Source organism: Lathamus discolor, chromosome 1 (assembly GCF_037157495.1).
Source record: "Lathamus discolor isolate bLatDis1 chromosome 1, bLatDis1.hap1, whole genome shotgun sequence".
Classification (NCBI taxonomy): Eukaryota; Metazoa; Chordata; class Aves; order Psittaciformes; family Psittacidae; genus Lathamus; species Lathamus discolor.
Genome location: NC_088884.1, coordinates 26,458,305 through 26,483,950, shown reverse-complemented (window position 1 = coordinate 26,483,950; position 25,646 = coordinate 26,458,305). Strand labels below are relative to the sequence as shown.

The 25,646-nt window shown below is 38.1% G+C and overlaps 1 non-coding gene across 1 annotated transcript; it reads right to left on the bottom strand.

Annotated features, from left to right (window-relative positions):
* Positions 1-18,034: 18,034 nt before the first annotated feature.
* TRNAL-AAG (transfer RNA leucine (anticodon AAG)) lies at positions 18,035-18,116 on the bottom strand. Its single transcript has one exon. It is a non-coding gene; the product is annotated as a tRNA-Leu (tRNA).
* Between the last annotated feature and the right edge of the window lie 7,530 nt (positions 18,117-25,646).

Here is a 25,646-nt window from a genome sequence, read left to right as displayed (position 1 = left end):
TTAGCAGAATGTATTTTGGGATCAGTTTTGTTAGCATACATACGTTTCTGCAGATACAAGCATAAAATTCCATTTGAGTCCATCTGACCATAACCACATGAAACCAAGTATCTACAAATTCTTCTTATTTTGTATATATTTTCCTGAATGCCTTTCACAGTAAGAACACACTGTAATGCATAGGTGAAGGCAAGAGATTATTACAAAATAAAGCCATTAAAACCATGAGAAAAGTATTTTCCACAAACTGTTGTTTCTAAAGTAATAAACATTTTCATTCATTATTTTATTCTAAGAATATAATACCTTTTATCTATTTAGCTATTAGTGTAATATAGATGTATCTACGTGTACATGTGTGCAGGTGTATACAACATACACATGGGTTAGAAAAGGATGTAGATTGTTTATGTACAGGTTGATGAAAATAATGAATCAGTACAGCATTAGAGCTTTCCTAATGCATGTTTTAAATTAACGAACATCTCAAGTCTCTTTGTATTCAAAATATATTTTAACAACCTAGAGGAAAAAAAATCCATCTTTGGTGTTACCTTGTCAATTAGCATATGAGGATAATCTATTTCCTAAGAAAAGACTGTTATTCCAAAGTAGGAGAAATAATTATTTCTTGGAAGTGCAGGGAGTGATGGTATAAATATTTGTAAAGAAATTTCCTCTCTACAATGTTTATTTCATGTGAGGCTAGAAGCATTCCTTCATTTTCTACTTTGCTTTTTTGTCCATGACTCAGTCATTTAATCAGGATGGTTGGGGGGCATTAGCAGTACAGAAAAGTCAGTGACAAAACAAATCATATGGAACAGAGACGTAAAAGTAAGAGAAAAGATAAATAATTTGGAAAAAAACATAGTAACCACATATGTCAAATAAGTCATTAAGACCCAAGATTTGAGGGTAAGGAAAGGATATCAACAGTCACAGTCCTCTTCCTTCTTTCATATGGGTTCTGAGGATATTATCATACACCTGGACAAAGACTTTTAATAAAATAATGTTATGGAAACTCTTTTAATGCAAAATTTATAATTTAGTTTTTAATTCTGAAATAACACTAAGTAACTTCACAATCAAGTCAAAATCCTTTCTTCCTACAAGACTTGAATAAATACACTGTACTTGTAAGATTACAAGTTACTGTAAAGTAGGATATGTATTTGCACATGTTTTCATACTGATAATGCTTTCTTTAAAATTGGACAGGTTTATAATATTTGCCAATTTATAGTATTTATAAAACGCCTGACATGCTACTTTGCAGCTTGATGCATGACTAGATAATGAAGACATTTTTTTCCACCTGTACAGCCAGCATTATTGTCTGTCTGAATACCCATTATCTCTTGTGCTGGATCTGCTTCATCCTCTCCAAATTTAGGTACCTGCTGACATTCCTAAATTAGGACCCTGGTTGCCATGGGTGCTTTATTTATGATACTGGTGAGAAAGAGAGGCACCCCCAGGGGAAGATACCTTGTCTTTGAGCTGAATCTCTCCGTGGAGATTTCTCTCTCTCCTTACTGAGTACACAGGGAGCATCCACTAGCTATATTTTCAAGCATAATGCCTGAAGACAGGTGGGATGAATTGGGACCCCTGAGCTTTTCCTTTCACTGTTACTATGCTTTATCTGTTTGCTCTACTTAATCATAAACTCTCTGCAGAAGGGACTGTATCTTCTGTCTTTTCATATCCAGTAGCCTAAAAAAAATGTTTTGAAGGACAATACGTAAAAATAAATATATATTTCTAAATTTTATTAATTACATACTTCAGATACAGTATTTTCTTTTTCACTTACGAATAACTGCACATCAAAAGATACATTCTGCATTAAGTTTATAGTCTTGAATTAAAACCTTCAACTGACTTTAGTCATAACAAGACTGGACACTTTTTTATTGCATGCACATTATATTCAATAAGCTGTGGAATATTTATAGTTTTGGTTTATTAGATTTGGTGTAGATGAATTGGAGAAGGATGACAAAGCAAGCTGAATTTTATGTGTGTTACACTAGTTACTTGGAGTAATTATTGAATGTAGAAATAATACAATATTTGAAGATCTGAGATGTCATTGATCATTTACACCCAGTGTCTTTATTTGGCAGCTCTTGATTAGAAAAATATAAGAAAACTCCAACCCAAACAAACAAAAAAAAAATAAAAACAAAACCCAGAAAGATTACAATATACAGCATTTTAAAAGTAACACTGTCTAAATTAGAGATATAATTAATTTATATATACATATCCTTTTACTACTGCCTACGTGCATTAGGTTTTGTAACCTGGATGCTCAGGTAGCAGTGCATTGGCCCCAGCTGCAGGTCACTGATGTATTTACAACACAGCAGAGCTTTTAAATCCCAGTGCAGAGATGTAAATCTACACTAACCATTCAAGACAATGCTCCAGACAGTATCCTGCTTTTCTCAAGAAAGTATTCCTTCTGGAACCAAAAACTTTCAAGGTGAAATTTGTGCGGAAACAGTTGCATCTCTATGGAATGTTTAGGCCTTTGGTGAACTAGTGTATTTCACCAAAATGTCACACAGATGAAAATGTTCCAACCACTTGCAATGATATGCTATATATTTAAATACTACTTAAAGTCTTTAATCTGGAGCTGTATAGAACTGTCATCCGTAATTAAAATGTGTGATCAGTTTTGAAATCTAAATTCCACCAAATTGGATCTTAAAATGCAAACCCAAATTCTAAAGGTTCTTTTTTATGGTCAAAATGATTAACAGGTGTCAGTTCACAGGAAAACTTCTGCTGGAGCACGTTAGAGAATTTTGTAGAATAATCTCTGAAGGCCATGTAAAACTTAAGTCTTTAACAATCTTCAGGGAAACTGTCTCTTTCTGATAGGAAAGATCTAGGATTTTTTAAAACAATTTTGAAGAGTTATTATTTAACCTCTCTTGATGACATTATTTTAGCCTCCTTATTATAAATTAAACAGAGGCCCCACAGGTTGATTTACATTGTGAAGGTTATCTTGAAACCAGAAGACCAGAAACTTTATTAAAAAACTTCTCAAATTCTGAACTATGTTTGGTAATCTTATCACAAAAGATTTAACAATGCATCTTAGAATCACAGAATCATAGAATAGTTAGGGTTGGAAAGGACCTCAAGATCATCTAGTTCCAACCCCCCCGCCATGGGCAGGGACACCTCACACTAAACCATGTAACCCAACGCTCTGTCCAACCTGGCTTTGAACACCGCCAGGGATGGAACATTCACAACTTCCCTGGGCAACCCATTCCAGTGCCTCACCACCTTAACAGGAAAGAACTTCCTCCTTATATCCAATCTAAACTTCCCCTGTTTAAGTTTTAACCCGTTACTCTTTGCCCTGTCACTACAGTCTCTAATGAAGAGTCTCTCCCCAGCATCCCTATAGGCCCCCTTCAGATACTGGAAGGCTGCTAGGAGGTCTCCACACAGCCTTCTCTTCTCCAGGCTGAACAGCCCCAACTTTCTCAGCCTATCCTCATACAGGAGGTGCTCCAGTCCCCTGATCATCCTCGTGGCCCTTCTCTGGACTTGTTCCAGCAGTTCCATGTCCTTTTTATGTTGAGGACACCAGAACTGCACACAATACTCCAAGGGAGGTCTCACAAGAGCAGAGTAGAGGGGCCGGATCACATCCTTCGACCTGCTGGTCACGCTCCTTTTGAGGCAGTTGGCTTTCTGGGCTGCAAGCGCACACTGCCGGCTCATGTTCATTTTCTCATCGACCAGTACCCCCAAGTCCTTCTCTGCAGGGCTGCTCTGAATCTCTTCTCTGCCCAACCTGTAGCTGTGCCTGGGATTGCTCTGACCCAGGTGTAGGACCTTGCACTTGTCATGGTTGAACTTCATAAAGTTGGCATCAGCCCACCTTGTAAGCTTGTCAAGGTCCCTCTGAACAGCATCCCTTCCCTCGAGCATATCAATTGAACCACACAGCTTGGTATCATCGGCAGACTTGCTGAGGGCACACTCAATCTCACTGTCCATGTCACCAACAAAGATGCTGAACAAGACCGCTCCCAACACCGATCCATGAGGGACACCACTTGTTACTGGTCTCCAGCTGGACATCGAGCCATTGACCACAGCTCTTTGCGTGCAGTCATCCAGCCAGTTCTTTATCCACTGAGTGGTCCATCTATCAAATTGATGTCTCTCCAATTTAGAGACAAGAATGTTGTGTGGGACAGTGTCAAAAATCTTCATTAAATCAAGTGTAAATGTCACTCCAGTAAAAAAATTCTTAAATAAGGAGGGTTTGGCAGATGCAGTGGCCCTAATAAGGCCTTAAAAGAGACCCAACAATATCCCTCAAAAACTTCCTTTGCAGCTCTTGTCATGCTCACACAGTGGTGATCAGCAGGTAATAAAAGTGAGGATGCTGGGGTCCTCAGACAGTGATGGGGCTACATGACTATGTTTGACCACAGACCAGATTCAACTAAGGTATAAATGGAGCCCTGAAGGAGAGCCATTTTCAGTTGGTCCTCCTTGGAGCAGTGAGTCTCCATTCAGAGACTCTAGCCTTGAGTCCAGATGCCATCCAAGGAAACTCCTTGAGGCTGAGAACCCCTCCTTTATCAGGTGAGTGATTGTGCATTTTGGATAATTGACCCCAAACATGAAGAATTAGATATTGAGTCAACAGTGTAGTGATGAATCCATGTGATATCCTGAATGTGCATGTTGATGGAGCTTTAATTGAGCTTGAAAAATAAATTTTGTTTGGTCTCAACTTATTGGTTCTGTGACAAAGGGTTAAGGAGATATTAAGTTGAAACCTACTATCAAAGATATTAATGTGGTCTTCCTGTATGCAGTATGCAGCAAGTAAGGCCAGTGAATTTATATCAAGCCTTAGCATACACACTCAAGCATAACATATGCACCTAAAATAAGAACACATAATAAATACACTACCAAAGCACAGAAGACCTGGAAGCTAGAAATATGGGAGGGGGGGTTAGAGGGGTTGATAAAAATTTGAATTCTGAAGAGGCCTGTTCAACTGAAAAGTCTAATTGTATCACTTAAAAAGATGTGCATTACAAGACAATGTTTTTGTGGTTACTGTATTCAGTTTATTCTTAAAGCAATATGATCTTCATACAGATTTTATCATGTCCTCTAAAATTTAGGAAGTCAATAAAAATATTAGAGTGTCTAGCCCAGATGTCTGCAAAAACAGCCTAGAGAATGTAAATAGGAGTGTTTTTTTCTCATTTTCAAGTTGGTAGAAAGTGTGACTTAAACAATGTAATTGCAGTATCACTTGAAAACATCAGGCAGGTAACATAAATCGGCCGAAGGAAGATGCAACTGGACAAATAAATGCTATAGTTAGTAATGGAAAAATCACAGTCTTGGCAATGATGAATGTGATCTTAGAGACCTGGAAAAAGCAGCAACCCTCAGCCAAACTACTCTGGGCAGAGAAGAGGAAGTACAGAATATATGGTGCTGAGAAGAACTCGTGCATTCATCTCACCAGAAAGGCAAATACTTCAGCCTAGTTTTCTCAAATTCCTTCTTATATCTCATGGCATTGAAAACAAAATTTTTGTGTAGGTAATGTCTTTCCAACAGACTGACACAGCAGCATGCACTTGTCCACAGTGGGCTGCCCAATATCTTTTGTGATATCAAAACCATGCAGTACCAGAAGCAATTTAAGTCAAACTCAGAAAAGTCTTATTTAAGAGTCAAATATAATGCCTACTGAGATATAAATAATTAAAAACACATAGTTAATGACAAATTTGGGGGCATTTACTGAATTTTGGTATATTATTATCAATCCAAGAATAAACTGATTTTCCAGATGTAATTATGCATTTTGGAGCTGGGATAAGGAGGTAGCACTCAAAGCCTTGCATAATAAAGGAAATATACTGCAGTTTGAAGTAGCTTAAGGTGAAGAAAGCTTATAAATTTTATATGATATTGCTGATAATTTTGATGTCTCATTCGTGATAGTTAATGTTCAATTTGTTCTATAAAATTCTCCAACCAGGTTATAAGGCTTTGAAAGGTCAGTCTTCCCTTCTCAACAAAATCTTACTAAAATTTAAATGAATTGTCATCACATTTGGCAGTAATTTTCATTTTTACATCAAGTTTTATTAAGGAGAAACACATTAATGTTTTAGAAGAATTACCACATGTCTCATTTGTTCCTCTTCTGTACCTACTATGTTCCTCCAATGGAAATGCTTTTCAAGAAATTTTTGGGCTAGGCTCACCAATAAACTCTGTCAATCTATAGGAGGCAATTAAGTGGTATATTTAATCCGTTTTACCTCAGGAGAAGGCCTGTAAATCACACCCATTAGTTAATTAACTGGCCCATTAGTTGAACTGACACCAATTTAAGGGGTTGAGAAGACAGGTTTTCTTTCACTTGCAAGTGCTTTTCAAAGTCAAACTATAGTACACACATAATTAAACAAAAATTTTGCCATAGATTTTTGGGAACAAGCGTTACTTCTAAGACATAGCCTTTGATTTAGTAGGGTCAATGGGTAAGTTGCAAATCAAATCCTTGAATTTGATTCTGTCTGAAGACAGTGAAGGATATAAAGTAATGTGCTTTTTTATGTTGAATGCCTGGAGGACACTGGAGGGTATATAAAGGAACAAACTTCTTCCCACTCTCCCTTTGACTTTGTATCTTTTCTACCCTCTGAGCTTAAAAACTATCTTAACAGTTTAGGTGTTTAGGACCTAAAATTTTAAGGGTTAAAATAGGAATGTCTTAGATTCAGGATGTCAACATTTTTTGTATTCCTGCAGAGTAAGTCCTTTTCTGAGATGTGTTTAAAAGTAGTTTTAATTCACCAGAAATCTCTTCTCTTAATATGTCCGTTTATGCATTCTCCTCAGCAGCATATATTTTAGTCAGGCACTTGTAGCACTTTAACTTCTAATACGTTGGATAAAACTCTTCAGGCAGTACCAGAAAGAGCAGAAACACATTACACCCAATCAACCTGTATTAAACATTCTCGATTTGTTACGATTCACCTTCTATGATGATGCTGTAGCATATCCTTGGGAACAAACTGGCATCTGGACAACCAGTCCAGACTGCATTCCAGATGAAATGGGAGCAGTCAATTTCCAGGTAAATAAGGACAAGGGTGGGAAGATATCTACCACCGTTGAAATATTCCTGTGTTTCTCAGCCATTGTTAACATTTCTGCTGATTAACTAACTTCAGTAAAAGGACTGTACAGCTTTTTGACTTTATCTCAGTTTTCAGATTTCTGAATGTTGTGACATGAAAAGCTATTTCAGAAAATAAAGCAAAACCTCATGAAATAATTTTTCATGTGTTTTTATTTAGTAAAACTTAAGGTTTATAAATGTAGTTTGACTTGGGTTGCTTTTACAGTATGGCTATGGCAGAAATGTTTTGAAGTAACTACGTTCCTAGTTTACAACATGATACTGTATTCTAGTTCTACAATAATATTTAAGTTTAAAAGTATTTTATCTGGTAGGATTATGTACAAGTATGAACAATGACTGTACACAAAGGATTAGGAAAATATTTATGAAAAAGGCTCATCAGTATTGCCCCATCCCTGGAAGGGTTCAAGGCCAGGTTGGATGAGGCTTAGAGCAACCTGGTCTAGTGGAAGGTGTCCCTGCCTGTGATGAGAGGGGTGGAGTTAGATGGAGTTAGATGATCTTTAGGGTCTCTTCCAACCCAAACCATTCTATGATTCTATGAATTTATGACATTCGATCGCTCATATGGTATTCTTTCAGAAGTAGGCCATCAGAACAAAGTCCTTTGAACTAGATCTGGATTTAGGGTAGTTTATGAATTGCAAGATTGATAGAAATACGCATAGCTCTAGCAAAAATATACTGATTTATATAGGTCAAGAATTTTCCTGTGGCTTTATTATAAAGCTAGCATACAGGGCACAGAAATCTCTAGCGAAATAATCCTCTCATCACACATTGGGTAAACTTACCTATCATATCTTTCTTTCTTTGTTTAATTAATTTAACCATTCTGAAGGATAGAATGAAACCCTATCATCCCAAACAGAGGGAATAAATGGTATTGCCACTAAATACTTCTGGCAAAGTAAGCACTCTAGTGTGTGCTTTGGCAGAGAGCTTCATATTGAGGTTTCTGTCCAACACCACATCCTCAAATACAGTGCAACCCATTTGAGTGAGAAATAATTTGGTCTTTATGCTATTTCTATCCTGAAATTCTCTTCAGAAAAGACAAATGGTGATAAATTATGTGTTGTGGTGTTTTCTTGTGATTGATGAATGGCAACGAAAAGCAAGCTATTTCACTTAAATGCTCACTGTGGAATTGAACCAGGCTTACCAGAAATAAGACAAACGTTTTACATTGAGTCATCCAGCTCTGTTGCTCAGTCTAGAAGCTCTGTTTTAAGTTGCAGCCACCTCCATTACTCAACAGGATCCAGTTCTTTCTTTCAAGGGACTGGTAATTAGTACAAGTACAGTTATTGTGAGCTAATTATATGTTCTAAAACTAATGTACTTACATGAACCAGAGGGTAGCTTACCATGTGAGCATTTGATAAGCAAACAGGTGCTTAAAAGCTTTAACGTGTTTGTAGCCATCTGTAGTGATTAATGATGTTTGAGAGCCTCACTGCAGCTCATAAATGAACACTTGGACTTTTCAGATTAAAAAAAGTGTAAATGATTCTTAGATTTTCCTGCTCAAATCCCTTATGCTTAGTTACAATTCTATATTCCAAATGGCAATGAATAATTGAACTTTCCCAGAAGGTACAAAGAAAAAATCTTCCTTCTAACTTCTGCCTACCTTTTTACTGCAAGGTAAATGAAATATATTTTTCCATATATTGAACAGAAAAATAGAGTAGATTTTCCTTCTTCATAATCAAGTTATTGCCTCTCAATCCACTTACTAAGTCAGAAACCTAGGATAATCAATTTCTGTTCAAAACACCCTGTAGAAATGCTGCCCCTTTTGACATCAGTGACAAAATTCTCCAAATACTTCTCCTTGTCATGAGATGAGGTTCCAAGTATGAGTAAAAGGAACTGCCACTGACTGTGACTGAGATGTGCTTATGATGGTATAGCATTAAGCTATGCATGAAGCTATAGCATTAAGATACAGAACCACAAATGATGGTGGGATATCAAGATACAGGTATATCTCAAATCTTGATATCCCACAGAAGCCACACTTTTTTCTTAGGACTAAAAGGATTAAATCCTTCAAGTCATTATTCACAATGTTGTAGGTCTTTGAAAATGAAGGTTATTGAGGTCACCTTCAAAATGAACGTGATTGAGGAAGACTTGTTGAGGTCCTCCTACAACAAAACTAAGTGGACTACCATTTTCATCCAGGCTGTGGGAGACTCAGGATTGATTACTTTTACAGAAGCTATTGTATGGCGTAAATCAGTTGCTGATGCAAGGCAGAATGAAAACTGGTCTTTACCTGCAAGGCTGGTAAACTCTTACGAGAATAACACATTGTAGTGAATTCAATCTCTACTCAAGGAAGTTTCATTTTGTGAAGTGCAAAATGAATATGTACACAGACTTAGCTCATTGTGGAGTAGAAGTTTCATGACCACCTCAACAGCATAAACCCAGTTTCTTACCAATTGTTACGGCTGACTGACCTTAGCACCAAAAGAAAGATTACAAGTTCTAACCTAATTTTTCTCTTTTTCACCACAGGCATTTGTAAGTGTGAATTATCTGTGGCTTTCCCATTGTGCAACAATGCACTTACACTTCAGACTTCAGAACATTTGTAGCACATATCAGAAGTTTCCAAATACCAAAGTTCACAGACATCCTGAGAATTCATTCTTTTTGAGACCTAAGACCCTCTTTCCACTTGAGTTTAAGTTGCTTGATAGGTTCAGAGGTTTGCAAGGGAAAACATGTAGAAAACTAAGAAAAAGTCTTAACTGGAAAAAGTATGTATTTATTTTATACATATACAAGTTACAGATAAAAAAGATGCATCACAAAGGGATCTATAATCTTCTTAGGTAACAAATTAATCAAAGAGAATTCTGTCATTTATGTCCCTGTTATTCCCTTTTCTTTAAGTGAGTCTTCCTAGAAATGCTTTTAAATGGAAAAATTCACATAAAAGATTCTAAAATGCCATATTTAATAATTAACATATATGTTATTGCAGTCACAGCAAATGGCCTATTTTTAATTTGTTCAAGGTATTGTCCAATGACAGGAAGCAACTTTTCCTTTCATCTTTGTTAAATAAGGTGATTAGTTGTTCATTGATACATTGTACATTTTAGCATCTCAAATTAGGTTGCCTACTGGTCAAACTTGGCACAGCTTCATTGATTTTATTGACTCTTTTAATGGAAATGTGACTGCAGTTCAGTTCTGCCAGTTTACTCTGGTAGATTACCTGCTGTCTGTATTTTCAAGGTAACATACAGATATTTCATAGAATCAGTCTAATAAGGTATATTAGTTATTTCTTTTTCATAAATTGGCATCTAACCAGCAATTGAGATGTGTAATTTTACCTCAGTTTTTTCACACATGCTTGACAGCTTTAGCTCATCTAGTTCAAGTACTCCTGAAAACATGGCAGCACAGCTTCTAAACATGCCATTAAATCTCCTGTGGCCTAAAGCAAATGACTCTGAAGAGTCTCCTAGCATATCAGCTAACTGCCAGCAGTAACTACAGAGTCCTGTAGTGCAGCAGAGCCATTGACAGTAGCAGCTTGTAAGCTTTGTACACTCATTGGAGTTTGTAAGACCTCAGGACTGAGGACTGGCAAGCTTGCTGTGTCTGAACTTCTCAACCTACCTACAGCTTTGTTTCACTTGGTTTAGCTATGATGGCAATTTCTGTAATTGATCAGGTGTCCGTAATTGTACCTTTTTTAGGTTATGTGATAAAAGCTTACCTGCACACCCACAAAGAAACATAGAGCTACAATGGGGTGGGGGAGCACTGCTGGCTACTCCCAGACCCATGGCCAGAGATCCATCAGCCCATCAAAAGCCCATCTCTACCACTCCAAAGAACAGGAGAAAAATAGGGAAAGCAGATGGGTAACACAAATTAAGGACTCAAAGGGAAGGACATCCCATCTGGGCGCCTCCCAGGACTGTCCTAGCAGAGCTTCAGCCTTTTTGTCCAGGTGCAAAACCCATCACGATTGGGACCAGTACCTTTTGAACTACAGGGGAGCTCCTGCCTAGGGGCAAGGGACACAATATGGAAGGAAGGGAAAAAGCATGCTGTGATTGCACAGGATGTATTAAGGCATGTTTAAGGGAGGAACCAAAGGTGGGAAAAGAGAAGGATTTAGGCAATTTGGGAAGAAACAACTATGGGAGGTAGAGGGATGAGGGAATAGAAGAGTCCATTTGCATGTAAGCAGAGGGGCTGGTCAGTATGCTCATCTGATCATGCCTTGTGCCTGATCACTGCGGTCTGTTCTGTCTTCTTATTAAATTCCTTTAATTATTTTCCAATAAGGGACTCTTGACCCTATGTTCATATGCATGTATGGGGTCTGTAGCACCAGCGACTGGAGTGTGATTGTGCAAGTGTGTGACCACCAGCGAAGATCAAGCTGAATGAGCAGCAGGAAGTGGCTGGGGATCAAGGGGTGAGTGTGGGTGTCTGGGGGCCAAATCTGGGCATGAGAGTGCCAGTGTATCCAAGAGTGAGAGCACAGGGACGCTGGCTATGGGACCAGGGAGTCATAGGCACCTCCATTATGTGTTTGGGTGTGAGTCATGATCTGTGTCATCAACTGGAATGTGGCTGTAACCTTGCATGTTTGTCCAGCTGCCAACATCTGGAGAGACTGGGATCCAGGGACAGTGACTGGACAGGCTGGGTATATGAGGCCAGCTGCTGGAAGGATTCACACTATGTGTATATACAGATATGATATATATTCCCACTAATGTCTCTATCCTTCTCAGCCAGAGAGAAGAGCAGGATGGGACCATTGCTGTTACCTGTATTTGCAAGTGTTCTGTGTTTCTGCCTTTTATCTGTGTGGCTAGACACATATATATGTGATGTATATCTCTGCTCAGTGTGCATGCGCCTACTGGAAATACATTTTCAGCCTCCTTACCTGTTAGACCTGGGGGCATGGAGCTACTGCAGCCTTACCTCTCTCAGACTGTTAGATCTGACATGATATATTCTCCTCTTAACTCTTTTATCTTTGTGTGGTACAAACATAGTTTTATATCAAAAAGAGTAATAAGTAATTATTCTGTGTAACATAGAGAACTGATACAAAAGCAGCAGTCTGAAAGCTGGAGACAGGATTTGACATGGTGGGGTGCAGGGCTGGTAAGAAAATTAATTCTATCCCAGATGAAACCCAGACATAAGATAAGAGATGGAGCACATTCTTGGCACTGGGGCCTCACAGCTGGAACCACCTGACCAACAATCAGAGATGCAAACCTGAAGGTGGACAAAACTGGTTTCAGGGGCAACAAGGAGAACAAAGGCATGGTATCAAACATTCAGAAAAGGCACCATACATAGTAAGTTTGGTTGTAATGTGGAGCCAATTCATACCAATGAATAAAGATGTAAAAACATTTAAGCAAACATATAAAAATCACTCAGAAGGAACCATCAACATCACACTAGTTTTTGCGATAACACTTTCCATAACACCCCCCTAACCGACACCCATAGTAGTTTAAAACCACCAATATTAGGACCCAGGGGAGAAGGGAAAGGGTGAGCATAACACAAGGAATAGAGGTAGAAACTAAGTGTGTGTAAAAAAAAAAAAAATAACTTCATTATTACTCTTTCTTTAATGATTAGATCTGGATTAATAATGGTTAGCTTGTTAAGCTTTCTGTAATGTGTACAATAAGTTCATGGTTTTATGCATACATAAGGTTTGCTTCCTATTTCCCCAATAACAAGATTTTGAACATAACACTACATACGCTGAAAGGTGGCTAACTTTTAGAAACGGATATCACTATAAATCTGGCAAAGTGTGAGGACACACAAGAATGATGCATTCTGGAACACTGGAGGCACTGGATGAAAAGAAGGGCAATGAGAAGGACATGGTGCTATTGCAGTGAGGTAATCATGGAGGAAATAAAAGGAAAAAATACTGTGGACAGAGAATAATATTGCAGGAACGGTACTTGAAAGAAACCATGTTACATCAGCCCGGGAATCTTTGTCTAAAAGTTTAAAAAAAGAATTTATCAAAAAATGTTGTATGATTTCTATGAATGCTAGTGACAATATTCTGTTAAGTACTATCTGCTTTCTACCAACCTATGAAAGCTCTTCCAAAATCAATTGTATCAATAATATAGCTTTCTGAAAATAAAATCACCTACTGCTGGTCCCTTGACAGCTGTGGATCAGAGAGCTGCTTTATATAGCTGACACTTACATGCCATAATGTCACTTATATGAGTCTGAATGGACAATACCACACTGAAACTGTTCCTGATCTATTTTGGAATTTGAAGACTTTCCATTCCAAAGTTTTATGCACAACTTCTATCCACAAAAGAAAAAATATTCTTTAGTTTTCTACGAGAATATTTACTATCTTCTACTAAGCTCTCCAGGAGAAATTCGAATCAAAATAAAATAATTGAGATGTAAAAGTTTGTTCAGAAGTTGTTACCATGCTGACCTATGTAGGTACTCATTTGAGGGTGTTTATTCTAAAGGTCAAATAAATGTGGAAGCTGTTATTTGCAGTTGCTGCTAATTCATGGATAACATTTATCAACAAATTCTTAAATTTACTTCTGTAAACAGCAGTAAGCCCCAACTTGGTTGGCACCCACAACTACCGGCACATCTAATCAAGGATCTTTTGCTTTGTCATGACTACTGTCACACCCAAATGGGCTGATGTCATGTAAGCAGTGGGGTTGGAACTAGATGATCTTGAGGTCCTTTCCAACCCTAACTATTCTATGATTCTATGATTCTATGAACCTAAGTAATCTTGAACCTAGTATTGCCTTATTACCTCCCAGATCTTGATCTTTCACCATTGTCCAAAATCATGGACTAAAATAACATTTTATGGATATTTTATGGACATTTTACAGGAGTAATCCATAGAATAATAATAATAATGACAACTAAAAAACCCAGCTGCCTCCTGAGGTTAGTCTGCAGCACTAATGATGAGGTTTACTTGATTTCTGGGAGTTAATTTACTTACTATGGCAAAGTAAGGTTGATTAAGAAGCTGAAGTGATATCTAACCACATGGAACAGGGTAACTGAAAACTCGCAGGATTCAAACAATAATTTTAAGCAGGTGATTAGAACCAATTGTGCTTTCACTGAGGTGCAACAAGATTGGCCTTTAATTGACCATACATTATTTAATATCTTGAAAGGTTTGGAATAAAATAAATGACCAATAAAGCTAGAGATGAACATGGAATGCTAAATAATGTCCAGAAAGGACACCATGTTATTTTTTAAACAATTAAATACCAAACAGCATACATTTTAACACAGAAAAATAAAAAGGCATACACCTTGGAGCAAAGAGTGCTGGGCTGTAGAGATAAAGCACTAGTAGACAACGAGTAGACAATGCCCCTTTGACAGAAAATTTACTGGATAATTAGGTAAATATGAACAGAGAATACAACCAAAGTCTGTCAATTTAAAAAACTTAAATATTGATTAATGTACCTAACTTTTTCTGTTCTTGCATTTGGCAATCTTTTAGTTTCTATTAATGTAATATGTCCAGTTCTGGTATTCATAATTCAAGAAGTAGGTTATTATGTTGGAGAACATTCAAAGAAAAGCCTCAAGACTGTTGGTGGTATTGGGGAAAAAGAGAGTGGGAGTATTCAAGAAGCTAATCCCTTTAGGATCATGCAGTTATAAATGGAAAAGTATTGGACCGCTGCCCTAGTCCTGTTCTGAAACTACCTCTGAGAAAGAGACTGTTGAAAACTGAATATAGAGAGGGCTTATGTCTATAGGCTAAGTTGGCTGTTGGCTTCTATGGATTTCTGTCTTGGTATTGCTGTAGTGAACTAGTATGTGATAAGAGAAGGTTTTTCACTCTACTAAAGCAAATTATAACAGAACCCAATGTCTGGAAATTGAAACCACAAAAATTCTGCATAATTTAAAGTTGAGAAATTAACTACTGGAAAACTTTACAAAAGTTGAATTGGCAGTTCATCACTAAAATTATGAAAATCAAAACTAATTATTTCCCTACGAGAAATAGTCTCAAACTGAAATCAGGACAAGAAAGTTGCGTAGAAAGTCAGGGCAGGTGAACACAATTTCCTTTTTGATTTTATGTGTCTATGACGTATAGAAATTGGAATTAAAAACATAACTTCATTTCAGTCTAGTTAAGAGATGGCTGACACATATCCTGAGCTGGTAAAAATCTTGGATCTAGATGTCTACCATTTTGAAAATTTCAGACTTAAACAACAAGTTGTTAGCTTTATGAATCTCAAAGAAGTTGATGAACACTGTTAAAAAAGAAACTATTTCCAAACAAGTGTTTCCAGGTCTGATAAACCATAATGTAGAGATGTACTACTGATACCTAAAGTTATAAATAAAAGAACCAAATAATAAATACATTTTTAGAGTCAGCAGGAGAAGAACATTTTCAGAGAGCTCCATAATTGCTGAATGATATTTAAACCTTGAGAATGTTAGGCCCAGATGGACATGCTGTGAACTGCTCATAATGTTAAATACTAATATTCATAAAGCAGCAGTTTTCACCCTTTATATATTCATAGAATCATAGAATCAACTAAATTGGAAATGACCTTTAAGATCACCAAGCCCAACCATTACCCCAGGGCTGCCAAGACCACCACTAAACCGTGTCACTGAGGGCCTCATCTACACGGTTTTTGAACACATCCAGGGACGGTGATTCCACTACTTCGCTGGGTAGCTTGTTCCCATGCCTGATCACCCCCTCTGTGAAGAAACTTTTCCTAATACCCAGTCTAAACCTCTCCTGATGCAGCTTGAGGTCATTACCTCTTATCCTATCACTTGTTCCTTGGGAAAAGAGACTGACCCCCACCTCACTACAACCTCTTTTCAGGTAGTTGTAGAAAGCAATAAAGTCTGTCCTTAACCTTCTCTTCTCCAGACTAAACAACCCCAGCTCCCTCAGCCATTCCTCACCACACCTGTGCTCCAGACCCTTCACCAGATTTGTTGCCCTTCTCTGGACCTGCTCCAGCAACTGAATGTCTTTCTTGTAGTGAGGATCCCGGAAATGAACACAGGATTCAAGGTCTTCCCTCACCAGTGCTGAGTACAGGGGGACGATCACTGCCCTGGCCCTGCTGGCTGCACTATTTGTGATGCAGGCCAGGATAATATTGACTTTCTTGACTGGGCATAAGCTGGCTTATATTCAGCTCCGTCATTCAGCACCACAAGGTCCTTTTCCACCAAACAGCTTTCCAGCCACTCTTCCCAAAGCCTGTAGCATGGCATGCGGTTGTTATGACCCGAGTACCAGACCCAACACTGAGCCTCGTTGCACCTCATACCACTGGCCACAGCCCATCGATCCAGCCTGTCAAAAATAAAAATAAATTAAGCTGTTGCTGGCATATTATTTTTGCTTTAATCTGTGAACCTTGAAAAGGTTTTGATTTTAGCAGTTAATTGTCTATCAGCAGAGAGTTTCCCTCCTTCTCTTACTTTTGGTATGTAATAAATTCATAAGTGCCAAAGAGCTCAGATTAGTGATCTGTGTGGGTTAGAAATTCAAAATATTAATATTCTGTCATTGCTCACAACACATTATAGGGTACCCATGCCAAAGGAATGGGACAACCTGTTCATGCACTTTCATGACACAGAACATGCATACCAAACCTCAGCATACTGCAGTATGGGCACTGCTGCTTTAAAGACAGCATTTCCTGAATATCTGTGTGAAGTGCTGTGAAGCACCTATTCCTGCACAGCTGAGTAGAACCACACTCAAAATAAAGCAGATGCTGGTGAAATTTTTAGATGGTGAGTCAGCACTGTGTTAATTTACTCACAATGTCTCTTTAACAAGGAAGTAAACACAGTACAGATGAATCAGAAAAGGCTAGAAAATGTGATTTTTCTCAAGAAAAGAAAGTAGGGAGAACTAAAATTGTCTTTACCTCTATGTTGCTCAAAACCATAGTTCTGTTTATTGTGTTAACTACATGTAATACTCAGAGGTCACTAATCATCTTATTAAAGCAGATAAAGACAAAACTGACTTTTCAGGGTCAGGAGATGAGGTTTGGGAGGCACTATTTTTTTATATCAGTGAAACACCTAAATACTTCCAGCTGAAAAAAAAAATATCTCTTTCTATTCTAATGATTCATAGAAAGCATATCTGCATTGCTTTCCATCTCCATTTCTCTTCCTGGTCTCAGTTCCCAAAACAAGCTGCCTCTCCAATGGTTCACTGGGGTCGTGTAACAGAAGTGCATCATGAAAAATGCAATCTGTCAGAGAGCTTAATCCATTTGATTGTGAAGACAGATGAAAACAAAATTAGAGGAGAATAGACTATGTTGAAAGGAACATACAATGGACACAGGGTCCAACTGCATGATTGTTTCAGGCTGAACAAAAGTTAAAGCACGTTACTAAGGGCGTTGTCTAAATGCATCTCAAACACTAACTGGCAAGGTTCATTGACCACCTCTCTAGAAAGCTCCAGAGTTTGTCTCTCTCTCTCATTAAAGAAATACTTCTTAATGTCCAAATCTCCCTCTGTGCAGGCTTTGAACCATTCCCAATGCATTCTCATCTCCATATTCCAAGGAGAAAACTCCCTCTGCCTCACAAAGCTGTAGAGAGCAATGAGGCCACCAATGATTAATCAACTTTGTTGACTATTTAATGCAACCTAGGATGTGCCAAGTGTTACTCAATCCTAGAAAACATTCATGGCAGTGGTGGGATTCGAACCCACGCCCCCGAAGAGACTGGAGCCTTAATCCAGCGCCTTAGACCGCTCGGCCACACTACCTCGCTGATGTTATTATTTCCATCTCCACCAAACGTATTCCCCAACCATCAGCTTTTCACAGGATGTCTTAAAATAGGTGTTCTCTATCCATGATTTAAATATAGTAGGAAAAAGAACCAAGTATGTCTCTTCGTACTGAGAGAGATAGCTGCTCCTTCCAGTGGACCACATATTTCTGGTACCCTCATCTGTTGTCAGGGAGCATCAGCTAGAAAGTTCTGCAAATATCTCCTTGCCTATGAACCTGTGATCCCTTCCCAAGAAAAGAAAGGGTGATGGTATAATCTGGGGGAAAATATGTTGGCTTTTGCATTCAACTTTGTATTTTCATATATTTGGAATGTAGTGACTGTAGAGACCAGTGCAATGAAACATCTGTCTCTCCATGCAAACACAGTCACTGCATTGCGCACATCCTCTACTCTAGGTCTCTAACACATGCTATTTGGAGGACCAATGTTAAATATCAAAGTTCCTTAATGAATGAATGAAGGAATATAAGTCCCTGCATCAAAGCAATTCAGAGCATGAAAATTAGATGTCTGTAGGAATGTGTCTACTCTACTACTATGTGATATGCTGTTGGCATAAGAGTAAGAACAGAGTGAGGTCCTAAGTGTTTATGCATTAATCTGTGATAGCCTGTAGAACATGGAATTCAAGGGCTTGTTTCATGATCACTTTGACATTTTCAGGTACAGTTCAGTTGAACCATGCATTATAGACTGATTCTACTTAAATGCTTTGACACCTAGGTAGCTGTTTTCCCTATTCTGCTTCTCTTGAAGTGCTGCTTTTGTTCTACATGCCCTCCTGCCAAGTAAATAACGTGTTGTCACTAACTCAGTAATACTAGATGCTCCAGCAGCTTGAACAGACTGTGTCTACATATCGCTATACAAAAGCTGGAAGATGAAATTTCTTTAAACGTGTTAGAGAAAGTACTGTAATACCACACAGTTGTTCCAAATGTTGGATGTGACACATGTACTTACCAGGGATACAATGTGCAGATACTGCATTTAATTTTGTAAATTTCTGTTTCTGGACTAAATTTTTCATTGTCCTTCATACAAACTGAGCCAGTAAAAGCAACAGTTTAAATTTTTTCTAACATGTGCAACATGAAGATATGGGTTATTTCTAACTTTCAGATTCTGTGTATATATCTAATAGCCCAGCCTCCTACGGCCCCGATGGACAACCACATAGGGTTTGTTTGTCAAGTGATTCAAAACATGTGAGCCTTACTGGGAAGTGCTAATAGCCTGGTGTCTAGGTTCTCTGACATCCTATTAACCTGTTACTTCTGACATATTCCTTACAAATCACGTCCTTTTATCTCTGTGCTACAGTCAAGTGTATTATTTTGTGTGTGTGTATAGTATTGATATGAGCTGCCCCGATGTTTATAGAATGTCATTGCTCCTGCAATTCAGATGCAATGCCTTAGTGTACTCACAACACAAACTGATACCATCTCCCTGTTTTTGATGATAGTACTGGTTTCTTCCTCTCTCCTTAGTAAATTTTGTATTTAGCATTAACAGCTGCATAATTAAGGTCTCTAAGGAGCCATTAGTTTTCACTAAGATTTTGCGATATGCAAGTGAACCCAACTTCTTGCATACATGAAAAATTTTATTTCTATTCCTCTTGGTTTAGGTGGAATTACACAGTTGATATCACATAGCTCTACAGTAAGTTTTTCTAGGTCTTTTCTCTTTATATGCTTTTTTTTTTTAGATCATTCCCCTAGCATGCAGAAACATAAAGGAAAGTTTGCTAATATGGAGCTCTCTGTTCAATCAGAAAGTGCTTAATCAGGTCACCCATTTTATCAGGTTATCTTTGCAGGAGTTGATGTGCATAATGATAATGTCAGTGATTAGAGAGAGAAGCTATGGCATTGTGTTATATTTGGCCAGTGTAATATTTTAGTGTTTCAAACATTTTACACAGCTTTATGGACTTCATACTGCTAGCAGCCCCAGCTATGAGGGTAAGATAAAGTAGACACCCTGTGAGAACCAGTGAGGAACATTAATTAATTCCCACTGCTGAAGCAATGTTTTTTTCTTGGGGCTTCTATGTGTCAGGCTTGATATGCCAGCAGGAGAAAAAGAAAATAAAAGAGGATAATTCTATATGAAAAGACAAGCTAGATGTGGATGAGGAACACACTCTAATTAAATGCACAGGGCAGAAAGGCCCTGAAAAAGAATGTACGGGAAGTTCAGATCCAATACTAGGGTATTCAAGGGGAGGAAGAATAGCTACGTAGTAGGCTCAGGCACACCCAGCCATATAAGCAGATCATGGGATCATAGTATAGGATCTTGCAGTAATTTAGGATTCAAGATGCCTGTGGAAATTTCTAGTCCAACTTCCTGCTCCAAGCAAGTAAATCTCTGTGGTCAGACCAGGTTATTCTGCATTTTATGCTGTTGGGTTCTGTCCTCCAGAAGAGGACAGAGAATACACAACTCTCGTTAACTTGCTTGCAACCAAACTTCCACTGCTTACTTCTGCAGAAAATGTTTCTCCTTATATTCAATATGAACCTTATTTCAACTTACACCCATTGCCTCTTACTTCCTTCCACACCCTGCCTCTGTCTTCTCTATAACCTCCCCACAGGTACCTGGGGGTCAGCTGTTCAGTCTCCTTGAAGTCTTCTCCAGGCTAAACAAGCCCTTGACTTCTCACAGGGCAGGTGCTCCAACCCCCACCTATCTTGGTAGCCCTTTGATGAACTTGCTATGATTTGTCAACATATATCTTGCATTACGGAGCCCAAACTAAGCCAAGTACTCCAGATACAGTCTAATGAGTAGTGAATGGAGGAGGATAGTGCCTCCACTTGATCTACCAGCTCAGCTCCTTTTAATACAGCCCAGGTGGCTGATGGATTTCTTCTCTGCCAGGACGTGCTGCTGGTTCATTTTCAGATAGCTGTCTGCCAAGATCCCAGGGCCTTTTTTCACAAAGCTGCTGTCCAACTAGTCTGTCCCCAGCCTCTGTCACTGTATGGAGTTCTTCCTTTCCATGTGCAGGTCTTCATATTTAGCCCTGTTGAAATTCATAAAGTTTCTGTCAGCCCATTCCTTCAGCCTGTCCTTCTGCATGGCAGCCCTGCTGTCAAGGTATTGACTGCTCTTCTCAATGTTTTATCATCTCCAAAGCTGATGAGAGTACACTCCTCTGCCTTTTCCAGAGCACTTGTGAAGTTACTAAACACAACAGTTCCCAGGTTAGATCTTTTGGGCACTCTTATCTGTTACGAGCTTCTAACATGAGTATGAGTTCTACCTCTATTAAGTTCTACCTTTTCATCATACTAGATATTTACCTGTTGGTTGTTCACTCACCCAGCCTTTAGTGTGCTAACTCACATGTGAGAAAGTAGTAGAAGACAGTGTTAAAAGCCTTGCTGAAATTCATATCAATGACATTACTCACTAACTCCTCATCTGTAAATCCAGTCATTTTATCACAGAGACAACCAGGTTGGTCAGGTAGTGACCCAGTCGCTCTCTTCTTCATATACTTAGAGATGTGCTCCAACAGGACTTGCTTTATGATTTTCCTAGGGACAAACAGAGGCTGAATGGCCTGTAGTTCACCAGCTTTTCTTTTTTAATCTTACTTCAAGATGAGTGTTTCTCTTCAATCATCAGGAGTTTCCCCCAATTTCCATTACCTTTGAAAAATGGAAGAAAGCAGCCTTTCAAGGGCATTGATCAGTAACCTCAGTATCCTTGAATGCAGCCCGACCATCTCAGTGAGTTTTAGCTCTTCTAACACAATCCTTACATACCTGGGTAATGTTTCTAAATTCTTCCTTTGTAGCCTGTCCCACTTCCACCTCCTCTTTTTTGCACTCAGACAGTGTCCTCCCACTGGATTCCAACAAGAAGTTTTCTGAATGCACAAGGATGCTTGTCTGAAGTCCAGATTCAGTGTTCTTGCTCCTCTCTTTTGTCATTCATGCTAGCATTCTGAGTGCCACTGCTTCAAGGTCACTATAGCCAAGACTGTTGATTACCATCTCTCAAGCCAGTCATTCCTTGCCTGTGAATAGCAGAACCAGCTGTGTGTCACACAGGGCTGGTCCACCCTGTACTTCTGTTACCTTCAGAAATCTGTTTGACTGCTTGCATCCCACTGCGTTGTCATGCCAGCAAAGAACAGGAAGGTAAAAATCTCCCCTGAGAACCAGGTCCTGTGATAGATACAAAAACTTACAGGAATTGTTCTCCTTTTATGCCTTCTCTGAAATATTATTGACTTACATAAATTAAACATGAGGCATCTAGCCACAGAAAAACCTTGTTATTGCCCCTGAGACAGCAGAAATTCAGATCCTGAACTTCAGTGCTGTGCACTGGTGAACGAGGTATGCACTTTTACTGATTACAGACAATAAATTTATGACTGCATTAGCATGGAATAAATTTATTATGTCTTTCTAGCACCGTTATGCTTGGACAACCACAATTAAGCTCCTAATCCTTAACTTTCTCAAGCTGAGATAGCTTCTTAGATCACGGCTGTGTAGATATACTTTTGTGAGCTCTCAGCTAGACCTGAACTTTGAACCATTACACTTATAGCAGCACTGTGACAAGCTTTGATTTGTTGTCTTTGTTTCATCACAGAATCAGAATAGTTTGGGTTGGAAGGGACCTTAAAGATCATCAAGGTCCAACTCCCCTCACAAGGGCAGGGACACCTTCTACTACCCCAGTTTGCTCAAAGCCCCATCCAGCTGAAATACAGACTTTTTTTTTTTACTTCCAGGGTGTTGCTTTGCTGGGTTGTGCAGAGGTAGTAGCTCATTCAAAGGTATCATAAGGCAATACTGTACAGTTTAGAGCGACAGGTAAATTAAAAAAATAGCAAATTAAAGCCCCAGATTTTATGTGTAAGACGTATTTTTTTCACCTCTTCTACCTGTTGGGGCTGTCCATGGTTGTTCAAAAGAGTTATAATAATGCTTTCTTAACGAACTATATTTTACCAATAAACAGCTTTCCATTATGATTTACACTATACCTTGAACTTAAAAATATGATTTTTGTTAGTAGGGATCACATTTTACAAATCTAAATGATTTCAAATGCATTAACTCATATTAGCTTTGAGGATTTCTTCATATTATTATTTCTTTTCAAAATTGCAATAAACTGCTGGAGTCTGTACATGTGTTATAAGATCGCCGTACTGCTAGTTCACATAGGGAATATTTAAATTGATAAAGTATGTAATTTTAATGCTGCCTTTGTTTTAAGCTTAATCTTAGCTTCATTGCAAATACAGTTCTGATACGCAGTAATGTTAACTGATGTAGGTTTTGTTACCAAGAGACTTTCTTACTGATTGGTGAAAATGTCTGTATAGGGCTATATACAAATCAATGTATGTATGTATAACACATATAAGTATGCAGGAAAAAATCACATTGGTACTTCCAAAAGTTTATTCCTTGGGATAACTTTTCATATGGTTTCACTTATATTATCTTCTGAAATAAAATATAACACCAAGCTCAGAATTTTTTCCTGTTAAATTGTTCTATGATCAAAATATACTGAAGTAGAAAATTGCCCAGTCAGCTAATAAGGTGATGATGGTTATTTTATAAATATCCACCAAATGCTAAAAAAAAAAATAACATCATAATATTTTATTCTTACTGGATACATTAACACACTTGGAAATACAAATACATATTACCTCAATGTAAACTTGCAAATTACATTTTCTCTGAAGATGAATAGCAGTACCTAGATTTCATGGAATGGCATCCTCTGGGGTATCATGTTGTAATTATTTACTTTTTCCTTGTTGCTTGAAGTTTTTATTCATGCACAATGTTTAGCTTGAAACATTTAAAAGGTGGCTATAAAGATGGAGACTCCTTTTTTACAAGGAGTAACATGCAAAAGATGACAGGTAATGGGCACAAGTTACTCCTGGGGAGGTTCTCACTGAGCACAAGAGGAAAATTTTCACAATGAGGACAATCAGCGATTGGAATAATCTCCCCAGGGAAGAAGTGGATTCCCCAGCAGTGGACACTTCTAAGATTCAGCTGGACAGAGTCCTGAGCCATCTTGTCTAGATCATACTTTTGCCAAGAAAGGTTGGGCCAGATGATCCTTGAGGTCCCTTCCAACCTGTATTTTATGATCCTATGATTTACCATATGGCAAAAGTTCAAAAATGTCTTCATTATTTTCACCAAAATTGTGTCAAGGGTGTTCTTTTTTTTCTGGTTCAAGGGATAGATTGCTGACTGGAATGTTGAATATTTCTCCAGGAAAAATATATTTTTCTGTAAAAGTCTCACTGAAAAGAAAGAACTTCTATATGTGAAAATTTCTCTGCAACATTTAAAAAAATACTTGTTGTCTTTTTGTTCTCCTTATGTTTCTGACTTCTTCCTCAATCTCCTTTTCTTCTCACTAACTAAAGAGTGCCCTTTTTTTGCTACTATAATTCACCTCTTTATTCTAAAATCCTCCCAGATGATTCCTGCTTCAGCCTGGATTTCTTCATTACCCTCAGTATTTATTTTTTTTTTCTCTGATAACAATTAAGTCTTCTTGACAGCTTCCAAATGTTGTCGTGCGAATTAAGCCAGCTTTGCAATAGCATTAATTGTCTCTTTGTCTGGTCTCAGCCTAAGCTTGCTGATGTTTTTGCCAATCTCTTTTCCTCAGAGACTCCTTTGATCAGAAGTGTCAAAGACAAACCTGTGTATCTCCTGTGTGGTGAAGCCTCAGGGAATTTAATAAGTACTTAAAAAAAAAAAAAAAAGAAAAAAAGAAAAGAAATGTGTCTATATATCCATAATTAGTTCACAAGAAATAGGCACTTTAGAAGTCAGGAATTGTCATATTCAGAGTGGGCAGTTAATGAGAAATCACCTTTGTACCTACAATCAGAATTGTAAAATGGTTTGGGATGGAAGGGACCTTAATGATCACCTACTTCCAACGCCATACCATGGACAGTGACGCTTTCCTAAAAGAACAAGAGGGTTAAGAAACACTCAGGAAGAATTCTGAGAAATTGCATCCATGTTTCTGACACAGTCACTCTTCCAGCTTATTCTAACAAGAAGGTGAATTAGGGTATTCCAGAGTCTGTAGGATTTATGTCCATTCTTCCGGAAGGGCCACTCACATTTAGATATGCTCTTTATATAATCCATAGAAAACCAGAATTTGTGCTATATTGTTGTAAGAACAGCAGCATCACATCTTATATGGAGGGAAAGACAGGCTTCAGGTAAATGCAGAACTGTCAGAGGAAACATAACTCTACCACTTTTCATGTTAGGCCATGTATTTCTGCAGAAAGAGGATAAAAACAAACAAAGAAAGAAATGCAGCTGACTGAGAAATCAATAAACTTTGTTAAAATTTAAGCTCCCACTGAATAACCTGTTCTGCTTTATTTTTAATTGTGTGTCCTATGAACCGGTATTTGGCATCCAAAATCTCTCAAATCATATTGCAG